Genomic DNA, 22872 nt, shown 5'->3' on the forward strand with positions numbered 1-22872 from the left:
TTTTTTTTTTAAGAGCATTGCAAAACTATTTCTTTGGGGGCTGGGGAAAGAACATATGTGAAGAATTAAATCAACTTTCGAAAAATATCCAAAAGCAGTGTTTGCCCAGTACTGGCATCATGCCAACTTCGACACTATCTCTTTAATTCTATGGCAAGCTGTTTGCAGAGATATTTCTGATATCATTTCCTTACCTCCATTGCAAAATCCTTTTTTATAAGGTGTAAGGTTCTATACTACAGATCTGGGAGTTATATTAAAGGATCTTGTTATAGGACAAAAACAAGAAGGTAGCTAGAAAGCTAGAAAGGAAGCTAAATGTTCACAGCTTCAAAAAAATTCCAAGGGGATTCCACAGAGATTGTATTTCAGTGTTTTAATGTGTTGTGCATGTTAAAAAAAAAAAAAAAATAGTAAAGAATTCTAACAACCATACCAAATACTATACCATAGGTCAACTAAAGAAAAAAAAAAAAAAAAAAAAAAAAAAGAATGAAAAACCAGTAGAATTCTTCCCTCATATATGGTACAATTCAACATCATATATTATCCTTACACTCACTGTTCATACTCAGATTCATCTCTTCTACCTGACAGATTTACAGTACATGGTCACTGTAGACTAACTTTATATAAATGGAAAGAGAAAGGCAACATCACAGTGGTGTTTACCACTTGAGTAAGATGAAGATGCACATTGTCTAAGGTCAAGTATAGAAAGATCCAAAGCAGACTCCAAACTCCAGCTCTAATGGTTGAGTTAGATACTTACAAATGTGAGAATAAATGCATCCAACAGACCCACCTACAACATAAAGAACACCCTTTAAGGAGAAGTACACGTGCCAGTAAATAGAGTAAAACTCTTAAAGAGATTTTAACAGAGACTGAAGGAAAGAGGTCTTTAAGACAAAACTGTAGATTATTGACAGAAAATGAGACATGCTGATACTTTGGTTAAAACAGAAAAATAACTTCCTACCCAAAGCCACCAAAAAAAAAAAAAAATGGTGCAGGCTTTACTATGCATTCAAAAACAAAGTGCAAAGCAAAATAACTGTTTTCCTCTTTTCATCAGCATACTTCAACTGAGAAAGTTCATATCTGAGGAACAAAATATTTCTTCATTTATTTATGTAGTCACTTTGATGCCAGGACTTTCTTTAAAAAATAATAGTAATAATAATTTTTACTTTCCAGCTATTGCCTCTTCATTCCAACTGGGTCTTCTTAAGCCGATTAGTTAGGAATGATACCCTGAGGGTTCTTTCCTTACATAGGAGATCCAGCTGCACTTCTGCATCCTTACCACACCAGGGCATGTTACTTTGGGGTGATATTGTGCTGAACTGTGGCAAAATACAGTAACCACAGCTCACAGTTTTGTCACTGGCCTTATTTAAAGTGTCCTCAGCATGGAAGCAATACCCTACCTCTTTCTGAGGTAGAATAGTTGCTGCCAACTCATAATACTCATGTGGTTATTTTAAACTAACAAACTGAGCAGATTTATGATGAATAGCTTACTTTTTAGAAGTGTTCATGTCTCTTTACATAATAATTACTGTGATGTATACCACAGAGCAATTGAAATTATGGAGACACCATCAGAGGAAAGGAATGGAAAATATCAAAGCATGCATAAAAAGACTACTTGACATATTTGCAAATAAATTTCAAAACTATAACATTGTTGATATTATGGTTGTTCATTATTATTAGCCAACATATGTTCATCATAACCAATACAATCAGGAGGAAAAAAAAAATAAAATTGTATCTAGAAGGGAATATAAAATGTGACTGCAAAATTCACCAGAAAAGACTAATCCTGTCTTCAGTGGATGGCTTCAAAAAGAAAGGGCACCAACTTGCAATTGATTTTCCTTGTACATGTTCATAACAGGTGGGAAACACCAGTTATTTGATGTATCACAGCCTGCAATGGAAGAAAACAATTTTAAGCCACATATAAGTTACACAGCAGGACAGACATCTTAATCAAGTCAAAACACAATGCCTTGTAGATCAGGGTCAACAAGGTGCAAGGCCAGAAACAGGCATAGTCATAATACAGCTCAGGCAAGGACCAGGTTAAACACAGGTCCCAAAGCAAGGTAAGGGAGCTACCAACAAGTCTCCTCTCGTACAAAGTTGGACCACATCTTCTGCACTGCCAGGCACAGTGCACACAGTAGGCAGGAGCCTACTGCAATGCCTGAAACATCTGTTATCACAGTACATAGGAACAGACTGTAGGTATGAGCATAGCATATTGTAGTGATAGATGAAGCGCCTTGAGTTACAGAGCAAAGGTTTTATAAAAGCCAGATCTTCTCAACACAAAGCTATTTGGAGCTTGTTTGAGTTAGCATTACTTTTTTCCTCTCTAGTGTCTTGTGCTTCTCAAGAAATTCAAAAATTCTAAAATACTGAACAAAGACTTCTCTAATGGTTTGATAAGTGTGAAATACCAGTCTGTTTTCAGAAATGGCTTGTCATGGCCTTTGCTCACCTTAAATTTAGGTGGGAAAACTTCCCACCTAAATTTTGCAAACTCATGGGTCTGTGATAAGTATCAAATCTCAATAAGAGATAAGTATCTCACGTGACTAGACAGGCCCTTTCATATCAACCAGTTTATTACCTGATGTAGGATTTATTGAGTGCCTCTGGAAGGATTCCCCAACCCTCCTTACTCTCAGTATGTTTATATACTTCTTAATATATAAAAGCTGAGACATACTGCATAGGAAGTATTTGGCTGCTCCATCTTAACAGAAAAAATTGCACTTTCCCAAGAATCATTCTGCCAGTCCTCCACTTTTGTCAAAAGCACACAAGCATTCACAATGACTTCTGCCCACCAGGAATCAAATAATTACTACCTCACACAAGTATACAATAGTCAACGTTAATCAGCCTTTAATCCGTCAATTGCCCTTCAATAAGAAATATATTCATCTTATCCTTCAGTAATCATGGTTTCAACTGAGCAGACCAGGGTCTGCTAGTCCTGTGAATAGGAATGTTTTTATTTTTGTTTTGTTTTTCAAAGGGAAAAAAAAAAAAAAGAGGGAAAATATCACACTTTATACTTTCAAAAAGCCTCAAGACCCAGGAACTGGAAAAAAAAAATAGAAAAGCTTAAAAACAAGTTTTCAAAATTTGTTTTCTCTTCTTGTAACTGTTCAATTCACACTTCTACCTGGTTTCAGAAGGCCTCAGCAATTTAGGGGGAAAAAAAGACCCCAAAAGCAATATTAGTTACTCCAAAAGACAGTATATATTATTAGACAGAGATAAGTTAAAACTCTTAATTAAGTGATTAGGTGCAGTTTTTAGAGCTGACCTCTGATCCATCTCAAAGTTTGCACAGCTACACGTAAAAAAGAAGCCTAATCTAATGGATACGCTCATTGTCACATCACATCATCACCACAAAGCTGCCAGAAATGTCACAAGTCTGTGTAATAACAAACCTGAAGGACCAGCAAATGACCCAGGAAATCAGTTATGAAAAACAAAAAACTGCTGAAAGTTTATAAAAACAAACAAAATCAGTGATTTCCCTTCTGCACTTTTATGTTCCAGAGATTCCATGATGGCCAATGGAGACATAAGAACTGCTTTAGGTGAACTTTGATTTCTGGAAATGCATGAAACTGCTCCCCATGTATTTAGTTTGGTTCTGTCAGATTCACAGCTGAACCTTTACCAAAACATCACTTTTGTTTTGCTCATGAAGAAAGTGCCACACATCTCAGTGTTCTTGTCTATCTCCTTGTTTTTTCACATAATATGCTAGCAGACTGGATCAAATGCAACAACCTCAAGGTTACTCAAAAGGGATATCTGGGTAGAAAATTCTTGATTCTCAAACCTGTTATTGCTTTTGGGGAAGTTGCCATTCAGATGCAACTCTTGCAGTTTACCTGAGCCTTTAGTTTATCACCATCTCTTAATATTATTTGGTATTATTTCAGTAAATTATTTTCTTTCTGACTTTAGATTGCTATCTGGAGAAGCCTCATCTCTCACTAAATCTCATTTCAAGGCCAAACTAGACTGTAAGGATGTAAACAAGTTATACACACACACACACACACATATATATACACACACATTAAATCAAGAAAAAAAAAGAAAAAAAAAAAAAAAGTTTAACAAGTACAGTCACTGCTTTAGTTTATAGTAAACACAAAGAAAGCTTTTTGAGCTGCTGAGAAGTATCACTTTGGTGCCTGTGTGTGATGAGCTACAGAGCTGGAATCAGAGGATAAAATTTCATAAGAGAGTAATACATTTCACCAGCATATCTGATATGGCAGCAAGATACAAATAGACTCAACAAGTCACTTCCACAGGCTGCTGGTGGGGCAGGGTGAGCTCCCCTAGCTCTGAATACACACATTACCAACATTTATATCTGAGGAAGTTATTTAGACTCACACCCTGAAAAATAGCTGGGTGCCTCCAGAGAGTAATTAACCAGAACTAGTTTACATGTTGGCCTTATGATGAGATGGGTTGTTAGATAAATCCAACTCTGTGTATCTAAAACCTTATGCCCTTTTTCTTGCTGTACCTTGTTAGCTGGTATCGGATCCCAGTGCTTCCAGCTACACTTGAGTCTCCCCAGCTAGGGCACGCAAAGAGCATTGCACAAAACAGACACCTTCCCCCAGTTTTCTCACTGCCAGACTCCAGATAAGGTTGACAAAGTGATCTAATAGCAGGATCATCTCTTTCCACAACAACTCTCAAAACTGTCAAAGGCATACCCATTCCCTCTGCCCAGCAGCAAACCCTCCAAAACAAAGGCCCACTCACAGCATACCCAGTAGGCAGTCCATTAAACAGCAGGAGCCTTCAAAATCTCTTCTTTCCAGAGCTTGGCTCTCCATGCTAGCTCCCCCAAGGGTGTGGTTCAGAGACGTCTGGGTCACCCCCACAGACATCCCTGCCAGCCCCTGGCTGCCCAGCCCAGCCTCAATCAGTCCTCAGGGAGATGAGGGACAGCAAGACGGATGGCTGCACTGAATACCGCAGCCTGTGCATGGGATGTCAATCTCTCATCCCCGCTGCCCTTTGTACTTTTTCCTCTCTTTCTTCTCTAAATGCTCACATCTTCACCCCAAAGAATAAGAAAACATTAGTGCTCAGGAATCAGCAGTCACAGACATTTTCTTAGCTGATGGTTAAATAAGGTTGTTCCAGCAGGATCCTTCTTCCTCCCTCAGGCCTCCTGCCCTGCCACCAGCTCAGAGGACAATGCTGACCCCTTCTCCTCCCCCAGGAAGGAAGGATTGGGCCCCAAGGCCCTCCATCTGCCCCAGCACTCCATCCCAAACTTGGGCCCTCACAGCACCCACAGCCCCAGCCACCTTTCTTGCACTGATGGAGCTATTTCATGGTGGAGGTGTGGCCCATATACCGACAGATTACCAGGGTCTATCCATATGCCTTGGCAATGGCCCATCGGACCATTCAAGTCCAGCAGTATCTGGTAGTGCTGGTAGCAGTATCTGGTAGTTTCATTTTCAGGCATCACTTCACACTAATTACTATTCTCTTATTTCATTAACATCAGTAAAACACTTTGATAAAGTCACTTCACACAGTGCCTGTTTTGGCAAAGTCCTGATGAACCCAAAGTCATTGAAGGTTCTTAAGCATGAGCAAGCCACACCAGGGAAAAATCATAAATCCTCACCTCCCAGTGACTGTCGTTCCCTTTCTGCTGACATCTCTTGCTGTTATAGCAGACCAATATGGCACTATACCTCAAGGCATCGCTGTTCACAGACCAGTATATCTCCGGTTGCAATAAAAGCTAATAGCCCAAGATGTGAACTACACAAGTGGAGCAGCTGGCATCTAGCAGGATAGCTGCCTGTCCTACTACACAGGCAGTAACTTCCAGCAGAGAGGCAGAGAAACATTTGGGGACGACCATGCTTTTAATCGTCTCAGCTGGATTTAGCAGAGCTGCCCAGGAAGCCAACAATTTGGGAAACTACAATGTCATTTAAGGAGACGCTCAGGAACCACACCTGTTACTGCAACAGCTTATAGTCCTTCTCCTGAAAATAACAACTAATTCAAAACTCCCCTCGAGCAAGCTACATAAGTGTTTTAATATTTTGCAGGATCTAGGTCACAACTCATGTGAAGAGACATTTAAGTTCACTGGCAATATTTCTATGAAGATGAACAGCTCTACACAATTGAGGGCTGGTGGCAATGGCACAGTTGAGTGCAACAGATACATGGACAATCACATACTAATTTTGCATTATGGGAGACAGTGAAAAAGTTCTGACATTTGCTACTACATAATCTAAGAAAAAAAATGTAGACTGATAGAAAGCCAAAGGAAACCCAGATGGCTTTTGTTTAATATGAAGCCATATTGCAATTCATAAAGGTCTTGTGCTGTGCTGTGCGACTTGTTTCACTTGGAAATGAAAACTTCTGGATTCCTCTAATTTCCTCTCCCTTAAGCTAATAGCAGCAAACATTTGAAATAAATCAGTTTTGGGCCCCTCAGTACAAGAAGGACACTGAGGCCCTCGAGCATGTCCAGAGAACAACTACAAAGCTGGGGAAGGGCCTGGAACACAAGTCCTATGAAGAGTAGCTGAGGGAACTGGGGTTGTTTAGACTGGAGAAGAGGAGGCTCAGGGGAGACCTTATTGCTCTCTACAACTACCTGAAAGGAAGGTATCGGGAGCTGGGGAGTCGGCCCCTTCTCACAGGTAACTAGTGATAGGACTAGAGGGAATGGCTTCAAGTTGCACCAAGGGAGGTTTAGGTTGGAAATTAGGAGACATTTCTTCTCAGAAAGAGTGGTCAGGCACTGGAATGGGTTTCCCAAGGAAGTGCTGGCATCACTGTCCCTGGAGGTGTTTAAGGAAAGGTTGGACCTGGCGCTTAGGGACATAGTTTAGTGTGTGACATTGATAGTAGGGGGATGGTTGGGCCAGATGATCCTGACGATTTCTTCAAACCTTAATGATTCTAAGGCATTTTCAGAGCACAACCAGTCACTGGGACACGCCCACAATTCACAGTAGGCACTGTTGACCATTCTTTCCACTGAACAAGCCTGTTAATAAAGAACTACACAAGTTAAAGAAAACTCTAATGCTTCTTTTAGAGTGGGGATTTTAATAAAAATCTGTTTCCTTATATTTTCTTTCCCTAACTGCAAGTTATCTACTAGTTCCTCATAGTGCTACTCAATCTTGCTTATTGAATACTCACTGGACTACAAGTGTGGAAACCAGTGGCGAATATGTTTACCAGAGTGAACATTTAGTAAGGATGGAACATCCCCACCTGAAGATAGTGAAGGAGGTCACCTTGAGATATTCAACCAACTCCACCTCAGAAACCTCTCCTGTGAGACAATAAATCTTAGTTTATACGATGGTGTTACTGTTTCCATTGCAGTACTTTGTAAGAGTAAACCAGGTTAGCTAGGGTTGAGATAGCTAAGAGGTTTAACTTAATATTCATTTTGAGCTAGGTTAACAATGACATTGACTGTCCAGATTTCCTGATAGCTGCAGCATTGAGATATGTGCTGAAATTGTAAAGTTGACTTTGAGTAAGAGAACACTTCCTAACAAATATTATTTAGACTCTGAAGTCTCTCTGAAAGGCAACAACTACATTTGTGAATTTATGTAAATTTTGAAGTAAAAAAAAAAAAAAAAAAAAAAAGACACATTTGTCCATTCCTAATGACCAAAAGGTCATTAGGAATTTCAATTAGTGAGGAGGTACTTTCATTGTAAAATTTTGAGATCATTTCATCAGAGGCAAATAAAGGAAGAAGATTCAATATCAGATTCAAGGCTTAGTGCTACGAAGGTCACCTAAGAGGAAAGGTCATAAGCCATAACTCACTGAACTGCACTGCAAAGAGAAAATGCTTTTTCATCCAGAAACGGGAATCGTTTGAGAGGCTCCTGACAGTGAGGGAAAGATGGTCCAACACAGAGGGAACAATATTCTGAAAACAGCACATTTGGAAAACATTTGCTGATTTGAGGCACAGAAAGGGAGGGTTACAGTGGGTTAACTATGATAAATCAGACCAAAGTGGATGACCTGGTCCTCTGCTGAATGAAAGAGAAAGCTGGTAGCAGATGGCTTTGGGAAGGGCAATTCATTTAGTGGCTTTTTTTGCTTCAGTCTTTCAGCTTCTATCTTCATTAGGAAAGTACACCGGGCTCAGATGGCTGACACAATTAACATCAGTGATAAAGTGCTAATGGCTCAGTCTAGAACAAAGACAAGTCAGAGATTACTTACTTACATTAGACAAGCACCTGGTCTCACTCCCATCCACTCTAGTGTACTTAGGGACCTGAATGAACTAATCTTTACACCATTCAAAAGTCGTGGAAAGCAAGAGATGTTCAAAACAATGGAAAAAGCCCATTATTTTTTCCGTCTTTGAGTACAGGAGGAAGACACCATCCTGTCCCCCCACCCCACCAGAATTGCAGACTTGCTATCTTACATATTGTGCAAGGATAAATACCGGAAAATATAAACAATCTCTCTGAGGCAACAGGGGGATAACAATATCGAGCTGACATAAATTTTTCAAGACAAAAATGTCAAAGTGACAGAACATGAGCTCTCGGTATGAGACTGCTAAATGGATGGATTAGATTCTTGTGATCCTTTTGTGTAAAGAGAGCAGTGAATAGAGTAATAAAGTATTTACAGCATGTACAGAAATATTGCACATAATGCTGGTATCCATATTTTACAAATTATGGAGGAAAAATGAAATGGCTAAAAACGAAAAATTAATAGAATGATATAATAACCAAAAAATTATTTCTAGTAAGAAACCTAAGAAGTTGAATATATGGAGCTAATAAAAATTCCTTAGAAGACTGAGTTGGCTTGAAGATAGTAAGCACTTTCATGATGACAAATAGCATATTGAAGGGCCCCATAATCCAACAGAAAGGAAGGAATGTCAAGAATTAATAACTGGAAGTTAGATGATAAAAATTCCAATTAGATTTTTTTTTTTTTTTTTTTTTTTTTTATGAAAGGCTCTCCATCCATTCACATCTTCAAGTCAATACTGCCTATCTTCTGGAACTGTTGCAATTTAAAAAAAAATATAGAAGTATGTTGAAGCAAACTGGTAAAGAGAAATGAATTTTCATGGTCTAATTTTCTCTTCCCTTAACAGAGGCTCCAAATAAGTTAAAACTCTTTAGACAGGAACTTCATTCATATGTGCAAACAAAAGCTTAATTAATTTAGCAAGTACTTAAGGTAACATTTACTTGGAGACAGAAAATTCAACAATTAGAAGATTAAACAATAGGGTTTCCAAGGCATAAGACAAAATATAATCTGCTTGTAAAATAATGTTTTCATACATCTTTCTCATATTCCTCAAAAGTTACACCAGATAAAGTTTTATGCCCCAAGAGCAGCATCATAGAAGGCTCATGAAAGATTATAGGCTTAAGCTGACATTGTTGCCAATTGGTTTGGATAATGCTGCATTTGATTTTTAATACACTGGTACCAGCTCAAGGTTTGGGGAAGTATATAATTTCACAGAGTCAAAGATTATATTGTAATTCCTCTACTGTTAATGAGTACATGAAGGCACAACAAAAGGTAAAACCATAATATAAACTAATCAGTGAACAAAAAACAATGCTCATGCAGAGTGGATGGGTTGGAAGGCATAATGGCATGGTAACATTTGACATCCTCTGAGAAAAGGCAATAAAGATGCACCATTTGGTTGTACATGGACCTCACATGTCTGGTGAGAACATGCCAGAAAGAATGAGCTTCCCCATGACAATAAACTGTATGTATGTAATGGGGGGCTGAACCCAAAATGTGCACTTTTGAAACAGAGGGTATTCTTTGGGTCCGAGCTGCACCAACAGTACAGAGGTGAGCACCATGCCAGGGTGCCTATGAGATGAAAGAAGAGGCTCTTCTCCCACCTACAAACCCACACAATACCAGTGCTGCAGACATTTAAAGTACTGGATGCTAATGTGCAATATAAAGTAGAGCAGGGTTCTTGACTAAAGCTAGGAAACTGATGTTTGTGCTTTGTCCACAAGACAAACACAGAAAGGGCTGCTCTCACTGCTCTGCCTTCCCTGCCTTAGCAGGAAACAGAGCAACCATGGAAGGAGGTGAAAAAATAGTCCAGCCGTCACACGGATAAATCCCTCTATGAGCCATATACAAACTGTTCAGCCATTATCAGCCTCAATTTTCTTTAGATGATAATCTGAACATAAAAGGCTTCATAGCTTAATACCAGCCTCCTGAGTGTTCATCACCCCTAAAAATGGCATGGAGTCTGAGGGTCGTAGAGACACCAAGAGCACCTACATGGAGTCTCTAGGTTTAGGAGGCCCATGTTTTATTCCCAGTTCACGCTTCAGTGTGTGCAGACAAGAGAGAAAACATGGAGAAACAGCAGCAAATTCTGAATCATATTAGTGATTTCCACAGTGTTAATTAATGCTAATAAGTTAATTAAGCGCATTCCAATGGAACTAAGCAATTTGCTTTAGGTATTATGTAACACGTATATTTTAAAGTCTGAAAAGATATGTGACTGGTGTAAAATACAGTCAGATAAATAATCAAAAGAGTTCCATGTGGAATAGAATTTGTTTTGTGTGAATGTAGTTGGTTAGCTTGAGTAGCTACACAACCTCTTCTCCCTGACTTGCTAGCACTTCTACATGGTGATGGGGATTCTTTTCCTAAATTCAAACTCCAGTTATAAACACTGAGTGGGTTTCTTTCCCTCACTTTTCACAGGAGCCCCATTTCTTGGTCCTTTGTGCAGCTGGGACATACATGTGTAGGTCAGCAGGGGGAGTTCAGGCTCATTAACAACCCGCACAGATTCCACCGACACCCCCAGAGCATACTGGCACCACTGGTAAGGGGCACAACTGCTAGGAAAAGGCAGTGTTTAGTTGTACTGTATAAAGCAAGTGAAAGAAGCTGTTAATTTACAGCAAGTATATATTGATATTTCAGTAAGCACTACAATATTTGCAGGCAACAGTGTATTTTCTTTGGAGTTTGTGGGAGGGGAGATAACCTAAACCAGCTCACAGGACAACGCCTTTGCTCTGAACTAGGGTTATTGCACTGTATTGTAATTATGGGAGAACATGCCTGGCCTCAGTATAAATTCCCATGTGTCCATATTTCCTTCAGCAAGGTCTCAGGAGATGGCATACCTAAGCCTGGGATTTCTTAACAACCTGCAGCTTCAGGCATACACACTGGACAGTCAGTCACACAGAAATATCTGGTGTTTTAGAGTATGTGTATAGCAGGGAGCACTTTCACAAAACACTGCATTTTCTGGACGGTGCTGCAAAGCTGTGCTTTGGTGTAAGTTACACTGCAGAAGGTAAATCACACACATCCAAAAATCACACACATCCATTCTGCCCAGAGGTGATGTTTCCAAGAAGCTGAGCGTCTCTTCAGCTGCCAGATCACCCTCGAGTCGCAGCTTCAGGCTGGATCTTTCACAGAGCTACCCCCTCACTTATTCTCGGCAGGTCTCCTAGTCTGCACAGAGTAACAGCTGCCTTACTGACACTTTCCAGCATGTACATGAGACCTATCGCTTTGTTACTTTATAAGCTTATTTGGAGCCATATCTATTCTTAGCAAGGACTTCCAGTGACTCCCCCCAGCAAAATGATTTCTTTTCATATTAATACCATTATAGCTATTCTCCAAGAGAGGAGAATACATGACACACTTCAAATGTGAACTGGTGTGCAGACCCATAACCTTGAACCAAGGAGAAAAAATGGTGACAGAAAGAGGCCCCAGCTGAGTATCACTGTTTTGTTTTCCTCTCCCCTCCACAGCTCATCATTCATCCTTTTCATGAAAGCAGTAACATCCTTTAGCCCGTCTTTTCAAAGCTTTTTTTTCCACACAGCTGAGGGAATGCTGTGGAAGCATTGTTAATGGTATGGTTTGTCTGAAAGTGCCTACACAGATCATATATCATTTGGGGTAGTCTCAGATGAGCTAATATGGAAGACACGAATGATCCATTAAATTCCAGTGAGAGAAGAAAGTATTAACCCTTTGACACTCTCCAGCAAACCTCCCTCAGCAACGCTACTGCCTTTTGTTTAACAAAACAAGGAAGCAGGTGGAGGCTGACAGAGAAGGTGTGAGGGCAGGAGTGTGAGACCAAAAGCAATACAAGAAAAGCCTTGGGAGGTTTTATTCTGACCTATGTCCAGCCCAGTACAAATGGTATGAAGCACATTCTGAGATCCAGTGATACTAAGGACAGCACTGTTGAGTAGCAAAGGCCATAAACTCAGAGTTATTAAATAATATTAAGAATATGAATGATACAAAAATCTCACATGACAGAGAAGAAATGAGAGAAAACTGTATGCCTAGCCTAACCACCCTCACTTACACATGCCCTGTCCATGTTTGCCACTCTCCTGATCCAAGCAGAGGGCATAGGTACAGAGTCAGGCAGGAAGATCAGCTCATAAGGGAGCAATGGCAATCCATTATTTATTTGGCTGGGCTACTCACTAGATCAGAAAACAAGACAAAATTAAAAAAAAAAAATAAAAAATTAAAATAACCTTAACACAAATGAAACATAAAAAAGCCATAAATATTTAACAGTTGTCATTTGAAAGTCTTCAGACTTACAGACACAGTTTAAGGAGACTAAAGAAAGTACAATGCAAAGAAATTCTTGACAGGCCTATATCTGGGAGCTCTTAAATGAAAATTCAGCCCCTGATAGCACAGAAATTAAAACATGCCAGATGTTACAGGGATTTGACACAGTTCAACAAGGGTAAAGTTACAAGTTTATTAACTACACCAGCTGGTATTGGGGGATTTACGATTTTTATGTGACACATAATTGGTACATGCAAGCACACAAGGGGCATGAAAAAATGTTGTGAAAGACCAACAAAACGAGAACTCATAAAATGAGAACTTAGAGGAATGTAAAGCATAAGGTGGTGTAATAAATTAAATGAACAGCAGAGGTCCTTGTAAAACTCCCTGCAGCCATGCAAAGATGAAGAAATGTAATAAAGGGTCATTTATTTAGTCAGCCTGAAAGGATTTTTAAAAGCTTTTCTGAATTACAAAATCTTTGCAAATTATAGCTCCTGTAATTAAATCCATCTGCTTTGAACTGAACAGAATACAAGCACTTTAAAGCTGTCCCCAGCCCACACATCTCCACAGCAAAGGTCAGGAGGCAAGTCTGAGATGGAGCCAGTGTGTGGGGATGACTGCTGTCTGGTCATGCTCTTGGGCCCATGATAAAACTTCTTAGGAAAATGTTTACAACTATGCCTAGCATATATTTAAGCAGTTTTATCAATTAACAAAAGCATATATAAGGAATTTACAGCTCTAGATTTGACATCTATTCTTATCCAAAACTACACATAAATACCTTATGACACCTATTAGTTCCCTTTTTTTTTTTTTTCTTCAGGCTCTTGAATATATCAGGGTAAATTGAAAGGATTTGTTTCAGTGTGCATATACAAGAAAAGTTACACAGAATGGAATACATTCCAATAGTCTCCATTGTATGTATACCCAGATAGATCAGATTCTTAATGGAAAGGCGTAGATCAGTAACTGCATTCCTGGCATAAAAAAGCATAAGCATAGTAAAACACAGCAAATACAGGACACTAACTTTGTAGAAGCATGTAATAAAATCGTCAGAGAGCTGGAAGGCTATTGCCAACCACAGCATTTCACATTCTGCAGCCTGAATTTTAGTGTACAACTTTGCCAAACTATCACTGTTTGTGGTTCAGATTTCACAGGCTGGGTGATATTGCTTTAGGATTTAACACTCTCTGTCTTTACTGGGCCAAGGAGAGAAACAAGTAACACATAAATCCTGGTTCCTCAAAAAGCTAAATTTCAGAACACAAACTGGAGTTGGCACTTACGATGGCTAACTAGTCTGTCTGTAACTGCTTTTTCTACCCAGTATAAAACTAAACAAATTTAACCAAGTTACAGACCCTTCAAAAGTACGGTTCTTGCACATTCAATAGAAAACATGCTCACCTTTGCAGATAAGACTTCTGAAGACTCAATGGGGCACAAAACTGCAATTGTGGTCTGCTCTACGGTTGATCCAGGCACCTCATCTGAGAGCCAGGACACTTCCATATACTTTCATTGGTCCCCTCAATGGGTCTTAGCAGAACAGAAGAAAAAGCTAACTTCATGATGTAAACACAACTTGAGGAAAATGTTTGCTGTGAAAGGATCAGAGATCGATATTTACAAGCAAGGTCACTGGAAAATCAAGCAGAGAGATTGGTGCTATCCATCTCTTACTGGTCACTAAAAATCACAGATGTCCAGCTTAACCTCTCTACCTACTTCCCACTTTTAGATGATTTATTTCACTTAGACAGCTTGTTATAAAAATAAAGCCATAAACTCTGGAAAAAAAAAAAAAAAAAAAAAGTAGCTTTGTGAGTGATGAGCTCCAGAAAGCCCTGGAGAAATCAAATGCTTAATAAATATACAGAATACATTTAATGTTGTGACTTGGCTTGCACTGATTTCTATTACTGTGGCGCTCCAAAGGGCTAACAAGGAGCAGAGCTGCATTGTGTTGAGCGCTGTGGGTGGGATTCCTGCTCCCAGCTGGGGTTATCCTTCTGTGGGTTAGACATCCAGTCCACAGCTAGGCCAGACTCCCTCTAGAGTCAATGGAAAGGAACAGGCACTTCCAGAAGGTGATTCATCTGCTCTCCCTCAGACAGGAATAATCACTCTCTGGAGGTGCCCGCCTCACTTCAGTGCCTATGAAACTAGCTTGAGGAACTAGCTTAAATCGGACACTACCTCTTCGACACCTAGCAGAGGTGAGGTGAATCCTGCTGTGGAGAAGCACTTTGACAAGCCTTTTGTCACCTCGCATAACTCAGCAGATACATAGTGCAGCAGGCAGACTGAACTAAGCAGCTCTTCCCAGCTGCAGCCAACAGAGGCGTACCCAGGGGCTGCTTCCTCCCATCTGGGACATTTGGTTTAAACTCTGTGTTGTGATCCCTCGTGTTAGATGAAGCAGCTTCCTCCCTTCATGTTTTTCTAGACAATACAGGGGAAAAAAATAATAATTTACTATCATAACCACCTTTAAAAGTTGCAAACAGGTATCATATGTACTCCTACTGCTATTGCAACTGCCGTGTAGTGCAGAAATGCGTTAGGCATATTCACACCACCCAGGCAGGTTCATCTCACAGTGAGCGAGGTTAGACAGCAATTCAGCACACACGGCAGGACCCTACTAACAACCTGGTCAATGTATGGCACTGGGGAGCTGGATACACATGCTGTATGCTGAAGGAAGTCATGGCCCTTGTGTGACCTTGAAAGGCAGCTACTTTGGCAAGTGGTAATGGCACATTACAAGAAGATGTATCTCTCTCAGTCTCTTTTACTACATCTAATCTTGGTGATAGACTTTCATTAAACCTACCACCAAAGCTACTCGCTTCAAAACCCAATTAATCTTTGAATACATCACCAGATATCCTTTACTGCTGTAAACCTTATGACAACCAGAGGTCAGACTGGAAAACTGGAGCAATACTCTGTTTCTCAAGGCCATATCTCCTTTCGGATTCAAATGTGTTTTAGGCTAAGTTCAGCCATACAGAAAATTCTTGGTATTTTTAACATTCTTTCTTCTCTCATCCTAGCTAGCAAAAAAATAGCAGGCCATATCTGACAGCCTGAGGAAGGAAATGGTTTTATCCAATTTTGCAGCACCTTTCAACAGAGACAAGCTGAGATTATCTTTATGCAGGGCGCTGCTGTGTACTCGATCATGAAACAGTAACAAATTCATTTAAGTTTATTTATTTTTTATATCATTGGAGAGAGAGAGAGAGAAGAAACATGTAGGGAGTTGGACTGATGTGCCATACTGTGTAGAATATGTGACAGTGAGACCATCAATACTCATATTTATAATGCATAAGTCAGGAGAGTGGTTTATATTCATCCTCATAGTATACTTTCCAGCTTACCTTATGATGAGCTGTCTTTCTGAAGTATCTGCCTCACTGATTACCAGTAAAAGGAAATGCAATTCAGTGCATTTCAAGTATAACTGCATCTCTAATTAAAAAAAAAAAAAAAAAAAAAAAAAATGTAATGAAAGTAATTAAATTAAATTAAAAAAATTTAATGAAAAAAAATGTAATTGTGCTCCTCTTTCCTCTGTTTGGACATCCTAACAGTTGGCATTTTTTTGTTATTGATGCTTTCTATTTCCAAAAAATATATCAATGTGCTCTTATATTAAATTGTCACTTAGTAGATTTCTCAGGTTTCAGAGCTTTCCCCTGACAATATGCAAATACAGTACTACCACTTGAAAACACTGTCAATAAGCTTGGTTAGGAACATTTTCAAATCAAACGGAATGCAGAGCAAATACATGAAAACAATTTCCCATGTATGAGAGTTTTATATAGCCAACAATCCATCGATTTTCAAGTGAGAAACTAGACCAGTGAGTGAACTGACATGCTTTGTCCTGCATACTGTGCATTTTGTCCTGATTTATCATGCCTACAGCAGTATGTGTCCTGCTAACTGGTCACATACTGATTTATGGTTGGTACACTTAAATGTCAGCAACTTACTACATATGGTATGTAAAGTAGAAAATTACAAAAATCTTCCCATATAGGTTTTGGCTATTCTTCAAAATAGTTGGGGATTCTTGAGTTTGGGGAAAGATGAAAATTCCATTTATCTCCCACACTAAGCATTTTCAGATTAGCTTCACTGTAATGAATAGCTTTCCTTTTGGATTTGGATTCTTGTCTTTCAGAGATAGACCCATTTTTATAGGTACCATTTTCCACATCCTCATTTATCCTTGAATGATGCGCATCCCTTTACCTTACACTTAAGGATGCATGGTGTCATTTTTCCTGTTTCCAGGATGATGGTAGGAGCTTTCCCCGGCTGGACCAATGGGAGGGGACATATCCGGCCCTTCCGACAATTGAATTCCATCTTCTGAAACAGTCATTGCTCTTTTCCCCATATGTACAGCATCCTCCAGCCAGGGCTCTCTCCTGTTGCTATATGCTTGCCATCTAGTAAGTCAAGGCAAGAAGGGTCTTCAAATAAGAAACTGCATTTATGGTCATAGACAACACTCACAAAGTTAGAAAATTTAATTTGGTTTGTGGTGGTTTGTTTGTTTGTTTGTTTTGTGTTGTGTTTTTTTTCAAACACTTTTCACTATGATAAATATCAACAGCAAGAGCTGGATCTGAATTTCTCTTCACTGTGTCTTTATTCACCCTTAAAAATAAACTAATATGTTTGCAAAGAGAACAGAATTTGGTTATGCCACATTGCCTGGGAAATGATAGGGGACTATAATGTTAACTACATACCAGATGATTAAGGGGAAAGCTTTATTTTAACAAATGGCATCTCTCTCTTTCAAGCAACTACACATTTATGGGTATAGCTGCTTTTTCTGAACTTAATGAAATCAACAAGTCTCCATATAAGCTTGCACAGCTGTATCGCCTTCCTGCAGTTTCAAATATTTTTATAATCTTGGGTGGAGCGTGGGATACCAGGTGCTTCAGTAACTAATGCTGGAAACAGCTGAATTTTTTTAGAAGTATGTTATACTCCCAAAGTGGAAATAAACATATCTGCATTCCCATGACTAAAGAATCTTCTTTTATTCCTTACCAAGCTGCAATCAGAATACAGACTATTAAAAAATAAAACAAAACAAAACACACTGCAGGGTAGGGTAGGGTAGGGAAATTTTAATGTTTCCAGGAAATAAATAAGCTAACATTTCTTCCTTTCTATCCCCTATGTGAATAAAAAGAATGCTAGATTTGAAGTTTTTAACATACATCAACCTCTCCCTTGGTGTTAGAAATAACACAGGCATTTTAAAACAAGTAAATACTCTTTCATTTTTAATTAGATCACTGTTTGAAATGCTTGGTATTTTGGGAGGGGAAAGGAGGAGAAATAAATGAAAGATGGAGAAATGTTAAATGATTTTCAAGCAATTTGAATCTAACTTGTTAACTACATATACCCAGATGGGTTGAAATACCAAGTAATACACTGGTAAAGCACCAGTGAACTTGCTTTTCACTTCTTGTTATTTTCTCAGGGATCTCACATTTAATATAAACAAGGAACCAAAAACGAATGAAAAGGAATTGTTAGATACCAAATAGCCTTTTGCACAGTGTGTGGAAGAAGGGATTATTGTGATGATGGAAGAGAAGATGACACCCTTGGTAACTGCAACAAACGCAAGAATTTGAGAAACTCTGCAAATGCCGGGAGTTGCCTGGCAGTTTAATTCCCTTCCTATAAGGTTTGTGGAATACTGCCAGTGACTCCCAGAGCACACCGTGTAGACCTTGGTGCCCATGAATCAGCTCTTCTCAGCAACTTTTAGTAACTCCATTATGGCCAAAGCTTAGTTGCCAAGGGATGATCCTTCAGTATCATGCATGTGAAGTTGCTGAGAGATCCATCCTTTCTCTGGCAATTCCAAACCTCAGCAACTGCTGCCTGACTTCATCCTTCCTTAACCTCAGGAGACCCACAGTAAAATTAGGACTAACTGGTAGCCAAAACCAAAGCCTTACTGACTGCTGCAGTCAACTGCCGAGGGAGGGAATGTTTTGCATGCTTTGATGCCAAAGTTTGGGTGCCTAATGTCTAGGATTGGGAGCATAGGCACCACTTACTGCCAGCTTGCAGAATTAAGCTCTTCAGAAGGGCAATCCCCAAAATCTATGTACTCCTGCCTAGACATGCTGGGTAGGACACTTTGTGCCCAGGTCTGGGGAGACCTTAGCTCCTGGGTGCCCTTGGCTGAGCACAAGTCAGAGCCACCTGCCCTGAGGGGTGGTCAAATCCCAGAGCTGTCAAGCAGATTGGGGCAGAGCCCCTTCTGCCTGTGCTGGTGTTGTTGGGCTACTGCAAGGAGCAGGCAGGGATGGACGCCACTGCCATGGTTTGCTGCTACTCCCTTACCTGAGGACTGTGCATCTGGTTTCCATGCAACCACAACCATCCTACGGTAAGCAAGCAAACAGGTGAGAGGAAGCAGAGCCACCACACAGCTCATGACCACCGAAGCCATACACTGTCAGAGATCTCCTTTTGGCTTCATGCATCCTTCTTTGCCTTCTCTATAATCACACAACACATGTGGGTGTACAGCACGGCACTGCAGCTTCATGCACCAGTAATGATGCAGCATGAATATATGTCCTTACCAGTTACACTACACCTCACTTCTGTCTCCTCTAGCAGATGCAAGAAAGAAGTTATGTTGTAGTGGCTATTTGTCTTACCAGCAAACAAAGCTGGAAGACTTTGCTTTGGCTAACATCAGGTTTTTGTCAGTATATTCCCTGCTGTAGAGAAGGCCACCTTTGTCAATAAGAAATTAGCTGTGCCGTATCCTCAGCTCTTGGCTGTGGTCTAAGAGTAACCACTGTAATTACTTTGGCTGTGGTGCAAAGTTAATGTCAAAAAATCACCCCAGTACCACCTATTCCTTACTTTTGCCATTCTAGACATAAAGCTGGAAGATATTTTTAGGCTCATGCTGTGCAGAATGTCCAGAGAATGCTTTATATCCATAAAACATTAATTTCTACAAGTTTATATTCACTTAAGTTTGTTTCGTTCATTTATGTTTTAATTTTATATTCCCTTAATTTAAATTTGAAACTCAGAAGTGTTTATTTCTTGTCCTTTTTTGGTGTGATCATGCCAGATTACAGTGGAATCCTGCCCCACATAGCTGCCACAAGGTATGTACCATAGAACACAGTGGGAATTGAATTTTCATCTATTTATGCATTTGACTTCCACCTTCACTAATACCAGCTTCCACTACTACTTCTCTTCTGTGAATTCCCATGTTCGTTAAAGGTACTGAACTGACAGCTGTGAAACAGTAAAACCTCATTTTACCTGTACAAGAGTGAGATTTTGGGATCAAGAAGGCAAGCTTTCAAACATTGCCAGGAACCTTATGTCAGCTCTAACCCAGAGGTAAAACAACCATATAAATATACGCAGATCTCTTCTGAATCAGTTCATTCCTGGCTCTTTCCTAGTGCAACTGGGCAGTTGGCCTCAGTATTCAACCCTTTCTTCAATAGTTACAAAAATATTTCTTGATCATAAATATCACAGGATACCACTTTCAAAGATAATTCTAAATCTATCCCTTTTGTGTTTACCAGCCCAGGACATCTTGCAAACACTTCTCCCTATAGAATTTAATTTTATATGGAAACTGCTAACTATGAACATCTTGGTGTGAGTGAAAAGCATCTGGTTTTCATTATCAACAGGAGCCTGATAAACACTCCAATTAACCTTAGCACATGTGATCTATGCAGGTCACAGTAATTAACAGTGGTCCTTTTCATTTACAGAAATAATATTTGCACTAGTGTATCCATAATGCAATCAGTAGGTTGTGAAATGAAATTCTCAGCAAAAGCAATTCAGCTGTTCTGAATCTCTTGTGTGTTTTAGAATTTAGAAAGAAAAAAATACAATACTGATATTTAATAAGCAGCTGTCTCACTTTAAATGAGAGGCATTATCCCTGACATGGGACATGCACGTGCACAAACAGCATTAAAACAAATTTTTGAGACTGCAATGTCACACAAGAGTCACCTGAATTCAATGCTTTTCTGCATACCTATTAGGACACTGCTTCTAATTACAGAAATGGATAACAAGCTTGTCTATGCTTGTCCAGTACACTAGAGGATGGTGTTCACTTAATGAGCATCCCACTGATAATTTGTTTTCTCCTCATTATTCACTATCTGGGCCCCAGCTTCATGTACAGCATGCTGTTCAGCTGTTCATTTTCCCCACGGACTTTTCCACAGGCTTGGCACTGTGTCCATAACATCTCAGTGATTCACAAACAGCATCCTTTCATGTTGTGGGAACATGGCTGTATTTTACAGAGAGGAAACTAAAACAAAGATGCATCCACACAGGAAAAGTACACACTGATTATGCAATTCTTTTGATTGGTAGCTGTGTAAGTAACTTTTTAAATAAATCCCCTAAGAACCAGGAGGAATCAAATGTCATTGGCCAGTTACTACAGCTCTTTGGCACAGGGCACTGTGGAAGCAAAAAATTAAGATGAGATCAAAATGTGACCAGAAAAACTTGAGGAAGAAATATCCATTGAGGACCATTTGATAATAAGATGACACCACTGGCTCAGAAGATTGTTGAGGACTCATTAGAGAAGACTGGGAAAATACCACAGAGAAGTGTTACTACATGATAGTCTTACTCCTACACACTTTCCATCAAGCCTTCTATTGGCCCCTCTCAGAGACAGGATGCAGGGAGATGGATTATGTATTGGTCCTGGTCTGGCACAACCATTCCTATTTTGTCTATTAAATATAACCTAGCATAGCAGCAGTTCTTAGTTTGGCAGAAGACTCCACGTGGTTCCATAGAGCAATATGAATATTTAGGAGGTTTTTAGCATATCCAATAGCCACAGGTTTGGCAGAAGGTAGATAATGTATCTTAAGACATCACTTCAATTCAAGGAGACAGCCAAAAACTTCTACTGGTTAAGGTCTTGACCTAAACAGTGTAGGTGATTAACTGACCTTGACTTTCAGTTGCTCCATTTCTTCAGTGACGCTTCTGCTTTTCAAAATGTCAGCCTTTAGATTCCTGTATAATTCCATAAAAATGCATTAAACTTCAGCCACATAACTGGAAAATGAAAATAAAAAAAGGTATACATGATTCTGTCAGCAACTGTTATGCTGCCTAATGAATCTTTGCAGTGCTCCTAAAAAATTAAAGTGAATAGATCCAACATATGTAGCTTCTCTTAGGTTTATCTCAGATTTTTCCCATCACAGGTGGCTACGCTTTATTATATTTTTTTTATCTCTTCATTTGAGTGCAGCAAAGACTTGACATCAAGCTATCGTGAATTATGCACGGAACAGAGATTCCATAGCCATGTACGAGCAGAGTGATCTGTTGCCATTCTCTTTGAAATTCATTGTGTTACCTTGTGTTTAGGGAGAGATAATTCTGATGTTAAATCCAGTTTGACACAGATACATCTAGGAAAAGCATCTGTGTATTTCTTCATTATACATCCTTCGAGCCTCCGAAAAACAAGGGCATCAGGGAAATCTCCCACAAATAGCCCTCTGCTCGCTGCAGATTTATAAGTGTAGTGTACTAAATATCTGACTTTAAGTGAGAGGGGATATTTAATGACTCAATGCTGTTTCTGTCATTGCTGGGAAACATCACTGTCAAGAGCACATTCATATGAGGGTTTGCTGGCTTTGAAAAAAAAGCTAGTCAGAAAAGATTTATGAGTTTCAGGATGGGATTTCAGGTCTGAGAAGTATCCATCCCAGAATAACACTCTTCTGGGAGTGAGGAAAGGACAGTAAGGAGACTTTAAGAATGGTAAGGAGTAAGAACAGAAAGGGTCCCATATCCTGGGTAAAAATTTGGTTGTGATTACTGCTGATTGGAGTCTCCTCTCCTTTGAGCAGCTCCATACTGGAGGAATCATTAAATAATGAGGCAATTATAAGGCAAATAAAGTTTACATCTCGCTTGGAGAACCCACAGCAGGTCCCAATTCCAGGTCACAAAAGGGAAATCCAGAACAAAGGCCTGAACCCTTGGGGGCTCAGGGGGTTGGAA

The 22872-nt window shown here is 39.6% G+C and overlaps 1 long non-coding RNA gene across 1 annotated transcript; it reads right to left on the bottom strand.

Moving 5' to 3' along the window:
• Positions 1-511: 511 nt before the first annotated feature.
• On the bottom strand, positions 512-21910 carry LOC119716507 (uncharacterized). Its single transcript, XR_005264645.2, has 3 exons — positions 21801-21910; positions 1817-1939; positions 512-805 (listed from the first exon to the last, which is right to left on the bottom strand). It is a non-coding gene; the product is annotated as an uncharacterized lncRNA (long non-coding RNA).
• Positions 21911-22872: the final 962 nt, after the last annotated feature.

This window comes from Anas platyrhynchos, chromosome 3 (assembly GCF_047663525.1).
Source record: "Anas platyrhynchos isolate ZD024472 breed Pekin duck chromosome 3, IASCAAS_PekinDuck_T2T, whole genome shotgun sequence".
Taxonomy (NCBI): domain Eukaryota; kingdom Metazoa; phylum Chordata; class Aves; order Anseriformes; family Anatidae; genus Anas; species Anas platyrhynchos.